The sequence below is a fragment of the Protopterus annectens genome, chromosome 10.part0 (assembly GCF_019279795.1).
Source record: "Protopterus annectens isolate FY-2018-M chromosome 10.part0, PAN1.0, whole genome shotgun sequence".
NCBI classification, from domain to species: Eukaryota; Metazoa; Chordata; order Ceratodontiformes; family Protopteridae; genus Protopterus; species Protopterus annectens.
In genome coordinates, this window is record NC_056744.1 from 1,446,290,253 (window position 1) to 1,446,297,853 (window position 7,601).

General features: G+C 40.5%; 1 long non-coding RNA gene across 1 annotated transcript in view; it reads right to left on the minus strand.

Annotated features, from left to right (window-relative positions):
• Positions 1-5,593, minus strand: part of LOC122812842 — a 17,323-nt gene extending 11,730 nt beyond the window's left edge. The window contains exons 1-2 of the long non-coding RNA XR_006366587.1: positions 5,492-5,593; positions 264-440 (exon numbers count right to left, since the gene is read on the minus strand). This is a non-coding gene — a long non-coding RNA (uncharacterized LOC122812842). The remainder of the gene's footprint in view (positions 1-263; positions 441-5,491) is intronic.
• Positions 5,594-7,601: the final 2,008 nt, after the last annotated feature.

Below are 7,601 nucleotides of genomic sequence, written 5' to 3' on the forward strand. Positions count from 1 at the left end.
CAAACTCCAGAAATGCAAGCACCGGTGCCTTTTAAAAAAGGAAACCTCACCCACACTCCCGTTACTTATACATACTAACGTCAAGATCCCTGTATCCTGGAGTAAGGACAGTACTCTAGCTTAATGACATTTTGAAGTTAAACTACATATAAGAATAGGTGCAGTTTCTTTTTTGATGAGTAGAAGGTTGCAGGTTGAATCTCACACTTTTATTTTGTTTCCATTATGATCCTCATTTTAACTCCAATTAGTCTGAGATTTACCTCTATAGAAATTGAAACTGGAAAAATCATATGCTCTGCGGTCCAATGGATAGTTCGATTGTTTCACTGGTGTTTCAGATCTCTTTACTGAAGTTACGCATTCTTGTAGTGTTGTTTCAGTGCTCTCTTCAGACCCGTATTCTTCTATTATTTCCAGATGATTAAAGGTCTTGCATTCTACAAAAGAAAAACATATTATATATATATATAAATAATATATATTTCATACAGCATTATATATGCAGTTAGCTTTCTGACCTGAGCTGTGAATGAAGGAGGCCACAGGAATTCCTTCTGAAATACTGTTACAGACTTATGCCAGCAAGCAAGGATATACTTGGCAAGGCTCTGATAGGCACATATTCTGAACTTACTGCAATAAACAGCAATACAGTGAGTTATGGGGTTATGCTAGCAGCCACAGACTTACAGAGCAGGTAAGTACCAAGTGCAAGAATGACGAGGGTCTGATGCTTTGTATCATGTTATCACCAAAAGTGAACTGTGATGAACAATGTGTGAGTACCTACTGGAACTGTAAATGTGGCTGTGAGTAAGGGAACAGCAACCTCACTGACTTACCATGCTAGGACATGTAGGATGAAACTGCACTAGACCTCAGTAAAATACTGGGTATCACACTGAATGATGGGATGACACCATTATCATTCAAGTAATAATCAGGGGTGTGAATGCCCAGAATAGGTAGTTAGGTAATAAGAAGCATAACACAATTTCCCAATTTCCCCAGAGACTTTCTGGTCAAGTGACTCATTCAGGAATTACACAGTAGGTAAACAGAGGCTAAAGGACTTAAACCCTGGACTACCGGAAACAACTCATTAACAGCTCGTAGCAATAAACTTCAATACTAACTTCCAGAGAGCTGCACCCAATGGCCAGCTCTGTAGAGCCATAAAACATGGAACACATCTGCAGCCACTGAACTCCATACAAAGGGGTTAGTAAATAGTACTATACCAGTATCCTGTGGCCTACCACATGGGGTTGTGAGTGATGGCTCACACTAACACCAACTGGCAAACCAAGCATGTCTGTGTATCACCTGAAGCCACAGAGATATATAACAGTGCCACATTTGACAGTGACTCTGCTATCATCTGCAGAGAAGGCTTTAGAGACATGAGGACCCCATCAGCACCCACTGAATTACAGAACAGTGAGTGACAGTGAACAACTATTACTCAGTGATATTTTAACCTGAGCTATAAGTGGCAGGAAGTACAGCAACACCAACAGAGCATGGTTGTGATTGTTGCCTCACCAGTACCTACTGAGTTAATCATCAGGGCTGTGATTCGTGCCATGCTAGAACCCATAGAGGTAAATATCAAGGCTCTCATTGGTGCTGCATGAAAACCCATGGAGTTATTAATCAGCACTGTGGCTGGTGCCATACAAGTACTTATGGAACAAGTGTCATGTTGACTCTCTCTCCCCAGCGTGGAATGCCAACCAGTGGAGAAAGAAACAGAAAGGGCTTAATAATTCCCTGGACTGGGAGTGCCTAATAAGTTGGGGAAAAAGGACATGGAGGAAAAAGTTTAATTATTTCTGTTTACTACAGAACCACACCAAATATATTGCAGTACCATCATCTGCAGTTTATTTTTGAGAACAGGCATATTACAATCAGACTGCATCTATTGAAACCAAACTTGAGATTGCTATAAGGGCAGTATTTACAGAAGTGATAGCATGATACAAAATAAATAAATAGCTCTTTCCAATAAGAGAATTTCTTGTACATTCAAGATAAGATGGGGAAGACCTAAGTGGATTTTAAAGGTTAACAACTCAATGGGTGCTACACATTTGCCTTTGTATTGAAGGGATACAGCACAGAGTTATTCTTTACTATTTTGTTACTGACAGATTTGAAATACTTATAATAGATTAGAAAAAGAGCCTAGCATCTGACTTGATGGTGAATGGGCCATTTGAAGTTGGAATTGCTATGCATATAACTAGCACTACTCTACCCCCAGCCATGAACTTAAAATGCCAATTTATCCCAGTGAATATGAAATCATGCCTCTGAAAATCAAATGATCCTAACATGATGCAATGAGCATCTGTAAATGTAGCCAAGTTGTAGTATAAAATGTGACTGAAACTGAATATAAAGGCAAACAATAAAGTACCACATAAAAGTATTTACAGTCTACTTGAAAGATCCTTCTGAAGACAGTACAGTAAACATAAAGCTTGTCAATTGTTTTTATTCACCACATGTGAAGGGGCAGATTTCCTCTCCTCTTCCAGCCACACCTCCTGTTTGTATCTGTTCTCCATCCTCTTCCTGTTGGTATAGGAAAACAAACTACCTGCTAAGGTCTATTTTTTGTTTGTTTGTTTTTATGTTTATTTTCCACAACCTGCCAGACATAAACTCAGGACCAAGTAAGTTCAGATCGAGAGGTTAGCTTTCTGGATGTGTTAGTGAAGGTAAAGGAAGATGGGGCAATAGATACCATGACATATAGAACACCTTGTTACAAGAACACACTTGCATCGAAGTAGTATGTACCCATGTTTTACTTTTATTAATGTGGTGAAGGAGCAAGCTATAAGAACATCACGAGTTAATGCTAGTGAGGAAAAGTTTAAGAAAGAACTGCGAGATCTAGAAGAAAGGTTTGTAGCGAGGGGGTATGATAACAAGGAAGTATCTGATAAGCTAGTTGAAGTAATACAAAGAAGAGGGAAGGAAGGAAGGCCTGATTTTTCCTCAGATCCACCTGCATGTGTGAATAAGGTAGATGAGCTTAGGTGCAGGGTACCAGTAACACATTCTAAGGACTCTAAAGGTGTAGTTGACATTATTAAAAAAGCACTGGGGTGTCATGACCACAAGTACAGAATTGAAAGCTATAACAGATGAATGTCCCAGCATAGTTTATAAGAAAAATAAATCTTTAGGTCAGCTGCTGTGTTACCCCAAGTGTCTTATGGGGTATGATAGCAGGAAACAATAACATGATTCTCATAAAAATAAAAATAATACTAAACCTTGTTATAACTGCAGTTTTTGCAGTTATATAGATCAAACAGGTGAATTTTTTCACAGAGACCAAAACAAGGTATATACATTTTCAGTGGAGGCAACTTGTAACAGCAGTCATGTGGTTTACCTAGCAGTGTATACAACCTGCAGTAAATTTTATGTAGGTAAAATGGACAGAAGACTGAAAGAAAGGGTAAGAGAACACCTGAATGATATAAGAAATACTAATGTTAGGAATGCACTCGCTAAACATGTAGCAGACACTTCCCCAGAGCATGTATTTAGGTTTCAAGTTATAGATATGGTGCAGGAAAGTCTCAGGGGAGGTGATATTAGAAATGAAACAGAGTGCTTAGAAAGCAAATGGATTATTAAATTAAGAGCAGATACAGGGTCAGGACTTAATGATAAAGTACCATTGAAACCAATGTTGAAAGCACATCCTCTTTTTAAATAAGAAGGGAGTTTTAACAAACTCCCTTTCAACTCCCCATCTTTTATACACATTCACTTTTTTATACATGTTTAATGTTAGTACTGCATATATATGAAATGTTATCTCTTTAAGAGCTTTACTAGGATGTCATGTGATTTTTTCACTTTGTTATTTAACAGGCATTGAATTAGATCGATTTTATGCATCTGATGAAGCAGTTGTAATAGTGCGAAAGCACTTATGCCTTTGCCTGTGCCTGTTTCCTGTATAAACTGTTGCTGGTTTTATGATAGCCTGGTGTTGCTTCATCTTTCTTCTGCTTGTTGGATTTATTTTTTGGTTCTAGAAGCATTTATTCAGCACACACTGGTATTATTGGACTTTTCTATATTTTTTGTTTCTTTGTTTTTATGTTTATTTCCCACAACCTGCCATAAATAAACTGAGGACCAAGTAGGCCAGTTTTTACTTCCACGTTCTTGTGGAAAATAGTGGAGGACATGAAACTGTCATCCAGGCAGCCTGATGATGGTCTACTTCCCTGGCCTGGTGACAGAAATACATACTCATGGATGCAAGAGCCCTGCAATGCCCCCTTTCTATGGGGAGGACATGTGAACTTCCATGCAAGTCCTTTTCAGGAAGCAACACCCTCAGAACAGCAGGCAATACACATCGCAGATCAATGTACTGCAATCTCTTCTCCAGGCTCTGCAGCACTCAGAGATGTAGCAGACTACCTCCTTCCCCAGCACTCAGTAATGCAGCAGTCTGCCTCACTCCCCAGCACCCAATGCTGTAGCAGATTGCCTCACTCTCCAGCACCCAGCAGTGCAGCAGACTGCCTCCCTCCCCAGCACCCAGTGATGCAGCAGACTGCCTCACTCTATAGCACTCAGTGATACATCAGACTGCTCCTTCCCCAGCACCCAGTGGTGCAGCAGACTGTCTCCCTCCACAGCACCCAGTGATGCAACAGACTGCCTCACTCCCCAGTACCCAGTGATGCAGGAGACTGCCTTCCTCCCCAGCACCCAATGATGCAGCAGACTGCCTCCTCCCCCAACACCCAGTGATGCAGCAGAATGTCCCATTTCCCAGCACCCACTGATGCAGCAGACTGCCTCCTTCCCCAGCATCCAGTGATGCAGCAGACTGCCTCACTCCCCAGCATCCAGTGATGCAGCAGACTGCCTCCTTTCTCAGCACCCATTCATGCAGCAGAGCCTATTACCTGGCATGGGTGAGTTGATGTAAGCCACTAAGTCCTAACCTCCCTGACCATCTCCTTCAATTGCCAAGCCACTAATCTGAATGCAAGTCATTTGGCTCATAGTCAGAGGTCCAGCACTCAATACCACAAAGTCAGTCAGTGTGCACTTCATTTCCTGATATCATTTTAAAGGCTACACGGCTCAAAGTAAGTCCAGAAATTCTGTTAACAAGGAATGTGAACATTAAAGTATTATTCAAATTTTATAGCAGGAGAATCAAATGTCGCTACAAAAGTATTTGCACACTTTATCAATGCTGCTGCTAAGTTATCTTAACTTCAGGATCTCTGCACCAAACAGAAAAGAGAATACTTCCAGGTACTGAAAATGTGAAGTTAAAACAGATGTAACAACACTGGCACCTTTTCTGCTGATCATTAGAAGATACCTATTTCATGTCTTATACTTCTGCCTTGTTCCCATTCTGATCCTCATTTTCCTTCAGATGTAGCCATTACAATTACCTCTGTGTGAAAATCATACTACTTACGGCCTGTTGGATACTTGTCGTCCTCTATAAAGTCAGACTCTTTATCTGATGGTTCACTGATAATCGGATCCTCATTTTTCTCTTTAAAGGAAACATCTTCTGATATTTCTGAATGAAAAAATATTTTGGTTTAATAATGCATTATATACAATACCAACTGTCTTGAGTTGAGTTGTATATGACAATGAAGGCAGCAGTAATTCCTGACCTTTTCAACAAGACTATAAGTTATTGGGTCATAGATTTGTTGAGTAGGGCTGTGGGTAATGGGATCATACTATGACCCACATTATTACCAACAAATATATCAATCAGGGTTGTGCAGGACAGGGATGACAACAGCTCCCAGTGATGTCCTGTACAGGTCTGTAAGGGCTGGACCACACCAGCATCCACTGAACTCTATGTGTTGTGTGAGTGAGTGTTACTATACGCTGTGACCTCTTCTAATGAGCTGCATACAGCATCATGGGGCCATACCAGTCACCACTGTCCTAATAGGCTTTGAGTGAGGAGACCACACTGACACTCATTTACCAACTGAAAAAAGGCTGAGATTGATGGGGACCACATCAGAACACACCATGCTACTCAGAAAAGTATGATAGAGCTGGAATCTTACCCGCAACCAGTAGATCTAAGTATTTGTGTGAGTGGAGCTATCTCTTTACCCACTGACATATTGAGGCGGAGGGACACTGTCAGTAATAAGAGCACTTAAGAACCTATTAATCTACTAGTACCTGCGATCTCCTGAGACAGTCTGTAATGAAACCCAACCAGTTCCCCAACATACCAAAAAGGTCTGTTAGTGAAGGATGGGGTTACTCCAGCACCAGATGAGCTAGGGAGTAGAGCTGTGAGTGAAGGGGACCACAGCAGGGTCTCAACATAAAAAGGACTGTCACTGAAAGGGGCTACATAACTGCCAGATGATCTACTGAGAAGGAGTCTGAGTATCTGGGGCCACAACAGTACTGTATACTGATAATGACTGTTAAAGATGGGGGCTGTCCAGTTCTAGATACCCTTCTAGGCATGGATCTCAGAAGAGGGGTTACTAACAATGACTATGCCTGCCCCCAACAGTGTGTATGTTAAAGGACTGCACCAGTAACTGCCATACAGGTAAGGGCTGTAGGTGGTGGATGGTCACATCAGTACTTCATAACATACAGGGTCTTAAACGTCTAAAAATGTTACATGTTTTGCTCATCAGAAAGCCTAAAGTAAGTCTTTATTTAACACTGCAATCCCTATCTATTATCTCATTTAAATGCATGATGCTTTAGATGCAAGGTGTCCTGCCAAAGGGGACCATTTTGATTTGAGTAAGGTCCTTGATTCCATTAAGTAATCACCACTGATAAAGCACTGGAAAGCACAGATGCAGTATGGATTGCTGTATCTGAATTCTGGTTCAGTCAGACAGCTTAGCAGAGGCACCATATTTAAGCTCATGGTAATCAAATCTAGTTCTTAGAAACAGGTTTTCAGCACTTAACTTCTTTGACAGCTGAGCACATGAAGCTTCTTAAGGGGTTGAGTACTGGTATAAATGTCTGCAAGCCATACGCATTCTTCAGAGCTTTGGCAATGCTCCTACAGTTTAGTCTTAATAAAATATGTCTCACTTTAATCAAAAGAAATCTAAAATAATACACTTTACAATAATACCAGCAAATGTCATTACAAGCCTGGAGGGAATGTCATCAGTGCTATGGTGCTACGTTACACATAAGAGATCTCATTATAGACAGACATATCTCTCCACTCACTGCAGAACATTTTATCCTAAAACTTTTAAGAAACTAGGATTCATCAAAAGCTGTGCTAAAACAATGGTTATCTAGTATTAAACTCTGTTGAAAACCCATTCTAGCTAGCTACATCTCTGTGACTGGGTTGCACACAGATACGTAAAAGAAGCAAATAACAGACAGGAATGATTTATGAAATCCAAATAAGAAATGAAGTCTTATGATACAAAGGTTGAAACCATTTTTTTCTCTTTTACCAAAGACAAAGTAATGAAATATCTCCCTTCTACAGGAAGGACATGTGAGCTTCCATGCTTGTCTATCTCAAGATGGCAACACCCCTAGAGCAG